The 6,314-nt window shown below is 40.1% G+C and overlaps 1 protein-coding gene across 1 annotated transcript in view; it reads right to left on the reverse strand.

Moving 5' to 3' along the window:
- Positions 1-6,314, reverse strand: part of crppa (CDP-L-ribitol pyrophosphorylase A) — a 61,576-nt gene that overhangs the window by 875 nt on the left and 54,387 nt on the right. The gene's annotated exons all lie outside the window — the stretch shown is intronic.

The following is a 6,314-nucleotide window of genomic DNA, read 5'->3' on the forward strand; positions in this document are numbered from 1 at the left end:
GACATTGTACATAGAGACATTGTAGACACATTGTACATAGACACATTGTACGTAGAGACATTGTACGTTGAGACATTGTACATAGAGACATTGTACATGTACAGGTGTACTGTAAATAAGTACATTATTCAGGTATTTTTAAAAATCCATTATTAAGTATCTTTATATTAACACTGAATGTGATGTGAAAGGATTTGGGCGTAGTGACAAACCCACTGTAAATAATTATTACCCAACTCTCCATCTCTGGGTTTAATTTTTTAAGCCTCTTTTAGCTCATTGTCTTGGTTTTATTGTACATTCAGGGTACTGTTTTGATCCAGTCTCAACCTTGCTTCCAGCAACAGAAACAGGTAGCTGTTTTTTAGCAACCAAGCTGTGATTAACCAACCCAGCACCAAAAAGCAGGCAGACAAAGTTAACAACTAGCTGGTGAACATTGTGGAGCATTCAGCGGCTAAAGAAACAGACCATCAGAGTTCAAAGAACATAGTTAAAGAGAGCGAATATGTGGACACAAATCCTACTGATAATAACTATTTGCTAACATATAAGCTAAAACAACTTCATACAGTGGAAATATGTCAGTGCTGTGTATCTTTTATATTGTTCTGGAGTTCTGCTGCCGCCTAGTGGCCAGATTTTAATGAATGCAGCTTTAAATACAGTTTTGAGGTATTGGTACATTCCTTGGACATGTGTAACTTGAGAGACTTTCTACTTCCAGTGTATTAAAGTAACTTAACTGAATTACTTTCCATCAGTTTTAAATTGCCAAATTTGCAAATAAAGACAAGAGAAAAAGAAATATCAATAAGATAAAGTGTGTTCTATAAGACAACAGAACAACGTAACCATTTAAAAGAAAACTGAAACCAAGAACGTCTTCTGGAGGAAGGAAGGAAACTAACAACTGTAAGATTAGCTATGTTTCGAAACCAGAGTGCTGTAGTCAGACTCGTGAAGTGTTGTAATGTGCGTGTGCATGGTAGTATAACCAACTTATTATTTTAAAATGTATTTTTAAATTGTAATCTCTTTATATATATGTATAATTCAATTTCTTAATCACTCCATGCAACTGTAATCTGATTACATCTTTTTTCTATAATTGTAATGGATTTATTTTATCATGTATCATAATGACGTAGCTCTCTAACATGTAATCTGTTACTCACAAAGTCTGTCTACTTCCCACTTTTACTCCATTACATGTCAGCTATAGTTACTTGTTATTTGTAAATTTACAGCGAGAATAAAATATTTCTATTATCTTTCTTTTCTTCCCTCTTTCATTCTTCACCTAATTTGGAAAAGTTCCCCAAAATGGACAGAAGGGTTTTTACTGTACTATTACTACTATTACTATTGAATAAAACCTGGCCTTCATCTGCGGCAGATCTTCACAACATTGCCACTCAACACCGGGTTGCTCGCCATACGGTTGTGGTTCACCACAGCACCACCATGGGCCCCCGGGGGCCTGTCCACATTTGCAGAGGCTGCAGTGGGCAGATGAGGCTTCACACTGACTGACTGGTTGGTTGACCGACTGAATCTCCATTTCCAGCAGGTTGTTTCAGGCGTAGCTGTCAGCGAGAAATCCCACGTCCTGCTGAGTCTCATTTATAAGGCGAGCCTCAGCTGTGTGTGGACCAGTGACAGCTCAGGAGGGGAGAAATGTGGAATTCATTTGGCCCTCAGGAGCGGTGAGCTCGTGGGGGCGGAGGAAATATGTGGGAATGGGTACGGGGGCCGCAGAAGACAGAACAATGAAAAAATATAATAGAGAGTTGTATGGTATTTGAACACCAGCACGCAAGAATGAATGAAAGTTATTCCCCAACAGTGTTGATCCCTGTCATCTTTTCCTAATGCTGGATTTATCCAGTAACATTTGGTTTCCACACACAGTTTTTTCTCTGTTGCCTTCATGTGCTGTGGGAAATTATATAATTTTTTTATTGAAAATACCTTAAAGATCTCCGATTTTGTTATGGTGGCCAAAGAGTGTCATCAAATCCCCAAATTTCCAACTTTCCAACCTGATCGTGGACAATCAATCAATACAAATCTATACTGTTTATGTTATTTGAATGTAACATTGTGCTGGTTGATTTCTTGATTACATGTTCTTATGTTTGGCCTTCTAAGTTGAGCCCACAGGTGGAAAAAGTATTCAGAGCCTTTACTTCAATAAAGGTACTTTATTAGAAATAGTCATCTACATGTAATAATCCTGCATTCAAAACCTTACTTAAAGGTCCAGTGTGTAACGTTTACGAGGATCTATCGGCAGGAATGGAATATAATATTCATAGGGATGTTTTCATTAGTGTACAATTGGCCATCGCTTTTCTCAAAAGGCATCATAGTGTTGGAGCCTTAGCAAGAGGAGCATGTGTCATTAAATTCTCTCCCTTTTGGATTTTCCCAGACTCGCTTGGTCTCTAAACCTCATCCAGACCACCACAATCACAGCTTAACTCCCCAAATTCTGTATAAACTCATTTCTCCACACACTGACATCACTCCCAACGTGTTTACACTGCAGCTCCTCCGCACTGTGATCTCACAGCAGTCGTTTCAACATCCATCTGTTCTGCTGTAGCTTGCTGGATCTTTAGAGGAAGCTTAATCTGAATTTTACAGCACCTTCAATTGCAATAATTGTGGCTGTATGTGAGACAGCAAACTTGCATACAATTGCTTAGACTCTGTGGTTAGACTGTTGAGTATTTGTTTGAAATCCACCATGAAATTCAAGGGTAATCTCCACCAGATGGCACTATTGTCCACAGATGTTCCTTTCTGAGCTCAGGTGCCACTTGTTGGGGTGCTTTAATCTGAAGTGACTTCCAGTGCTGCAAACATTTATATTAAATTTATGTTTATATTGTTAGCATTGGTGGGAATCCATGGAAATCCAACCCTGACAGCATTTGTGTTATAACTACAGCAACACAAACAATCCCACGGAACAAATCTGAGTGAGTTTCATACTCCGGGAACCAGACATTGTGGGTTTGCAATGACTTCATGAGGTCAAATTCCTGAACACCTTCCCTCCTGTATTCATGGCTGCGTTATTGTATTTGGCGTCCCACCTCACGAAGCTTCCTGAACCGTCCAAAGTCCTCATATTCTTAGTCTGCTCTTTTGACCTCCTCGCTGTGTTTGTTTTGTAGTCTCCAGGAAGAAGTGCTTTCTTGTGGTTTCTCTCCGTGTGCCCCAATGTTAGGCGTTGCTGGCGCGGATGAGCCACTTTTATTGTGATCCAGATTTGGGAATCCTTCGGGCCAGGATGAATTCGCACACGGGAATCTAAATTTAGGGTTGTCACATCCATTTCGAACCCGGGTGCACTTTGAGACACACGCGGAAAACTTGCAGTGAAAGTGGTTGTATGGGCACAGAGCACAGGGCTCTATTGCAATACCAACAGTGGAGGGAATGTAACAAAGTACATTTACTTAAAGGTCCAGTGTGTAACATTTTAGAAGGTCTGCTGGCAGATATAATATTCATAGGAATGTTTTTTTAGTAGTGTATAATCACTTGAAAATAAGAATTATTGTCATGTTTCTACAGTAGCCCAGAGTGGACAAACCAAACACTGGCTCTAGATCGTAATTTCTCCTAGATGCTTGGAAGGCCGAGCTGTTTTCAAACGGTTGCAATCTGCAGCTTCACCACTTGATGCCACTGAATCCTGCACAAGTAATTTGAGGTTCTTGTATATATTATTTTATAAATTATCATTTCCATTTTATGTTATACTTTATCCTCCTATTCCATTACATCTCAGAGGCAAATATTCTACTTTTTCTCCACTACATTTGTATGACAGCTTTAGTTACTTTTCAGACTGCAATATTTCATACCCTTCCTGTCCAGTGAAAACCATGTATCTCTAAATGAGGTGATTTGAATATTTGTGATGAACTGAAAGATTAATCGTTCCTTTATTGATTGAGAAAATCATCCTGCTTCTTAAGCTAAATTAACTATTTAAAAACCTTGACTTTTTAGAGATACGTGGTTCTCAGATCACAGCGACGCTACACACATATGACGATCTTACAGAATATGATGAATTGCTGTAGATTAAACTACCCATTAGTATATAAAGTAGTTAAAATTAGCAACGGAGGGTGGTATTAGTACTTTTACTTGAGTAAAGGATCTGAATACTTCCTCCACCGCTGAATACCAAAGCCATAATCATACCAAGGCCATAAATATTGTGGTTGGCCGGTCAGGGTGACGACGTGCTGTCTGAGCCTGGCAGACCTACAGACAGTCAAACTGTGGCATCTGGCTTCAGTCTCCCCTCCCTGAAGCACCAGTGGTGGCCCTATCTAAACAGGGCCTGGTCTGAGGTATCAGCCAAAGCCCGTGGCTCTGGTTAGCACTAAGCTAGTGTGGCTCAGACAACAACACATTACAGCAGCTACACCAACCAGGACCGAACCACCTGGCAGCACCTACAACCACAGCGTTATGGGGGGTTAATCCTAGGCTGAGGAAATTAAAAAGAGGCAGATCCTAATACTACTCCAAAAACTACTCCAAAATATTACACTTGTGTGTTTCCAAGAAAGTTTGAAATAGCTGCAAGCCAATTTTGTCTCTGAAGGATGACAATCATAGGTCAAAGGGGTTTTTTGATGTCTTTATTAGAGATTTGACAGGAGAGAGATGACAGGAGGAGACAGATATGAGGAACCACATGCAACAAAGATCTCCATCCAAACTCCAACTGCAGACATTGCGGTTCACTGTCGAAGCCTTAAACCCACGTCAGGATTTTTGAAAAGCTGTTTTTTTCCTGTCAACACTTTAAAAAAACCAAGACTGATATTTCATACTGACTGTCATCAGAGGGCTCAGTGACCTTCATCATAAAAGGAACAGATAATGAAAACCTCATCATCTTCATCATCTTAGCAAAACATTATCCACAATTTGCCACAGTAGCAGAGACACTTGCAAAGTTCAAACAAGTCCAATATGGCCCCCTAGTGGAGAAGGAATGTCTAACAATCCCCTCATACCAGACGTATTAAACCATTGTTACCACCAGGTGTCACTATATTCAAAGGAATAGTTTATGTACACATCCGATCACTGCTCCAGGCATGGTAATAGTCATTGATAATGTCCTTCCCCACAGACTTTTCATTCCTCTTGTTAATCAGTGAATTGGACAATTTTCCAACTGTAAGTGAAAACCTTCTCCTTCTTCTTTTAAAATGACACAACACTGATACTTTCCCTGAAATTGAAAGATTTAAAGATCTATACATCTAACACATCGCTGATTTTGGTTTCGTTGACAATAAGAGAAATAAAAGGCCAGGCTTCTCCTTCAACATAGCATACCCAGACGTACAGTGAAGAGGAAAAAAACAACATACAGATGGGCAACAAATTAAAAGGAAAATCCTGAGTGAATGAATAAAAACACAACAAATGCAGATGCTTGCACACGTTACACTATTAGTAGCTGGCAGCACTCATCGTATGTCACAGTGGGTTACAATCTCCTGAGAAATCCATGAAATATAAGCATATGTTCATTACAGGAATCCGAGGACGGAGCTTCTCCGCCTAGGGCGGCTCTCTATCAACAGTTGGAATTCCAGCGAGCTGCAGAGGACGGAGGAGTGCAGGAAACTGGAGATGCCCTGGAAGTGTGAGAGGCGTACACACAGCGATGAGGCCTTTGTGGCCAACTTAGGAATGTTCCGGCATCAACACTTTTAGAGACTCTTTGATGTGCAATGCTGTTTTCCCTCCTTCCTGTGACAAATACATGATCCTGAGGGCCGCTGCAGTCACCTCTGTGAATACGCTCATACACAAAGGTTTGCCACATTTTCAGATTAATATATTTACATTGTGTTGTTCTTTACCAGAGATGGAACATTACAAAGAACATTTACTCAATTAATGTACTTTTCCGCTTCTCCTCTATCACATTAGCGAGTAAAAATATTGCACTTTTACTCCACTGCATCCCTCTGAAAGCTGTAATCACTAGTTCTTCTGCAGATTAAGGTTTTACCTTCAACATGAGATAAATATCACTGTATTTGGTGCATTTTGCGGATGATCTAAATTGGATTTCAACCAAAAAGAAAGCAAGAGGAGAGGAGCCAAATACAAGATTTCTCTAAATATATATCACAGAAGGAGAGAAGTGCTTGTTATTTCAGTCATGACCTGTTTGATTCTAGCTCCTCTTGTTGCAGGTTCATTTAATTCGTAGACAGGGCCATCCACTCGGGCTGACTGGGAGCACCTGGGCC

Source organism: Morone saxatilis, unplaced genomic scaffold, assembly GCF_004916995.1.
Source record: "Morone saxatilis isolate NCDOM2014 unplaced genomic scaffold, NCSU_SB_2.0 Contig24, whole genome shotgun sequence".
Lineage (NCBI taxonomy): Eukaryota > Metazoa > Chordata > Actinopteri > Moronidae > Morone > Morone saxatilis.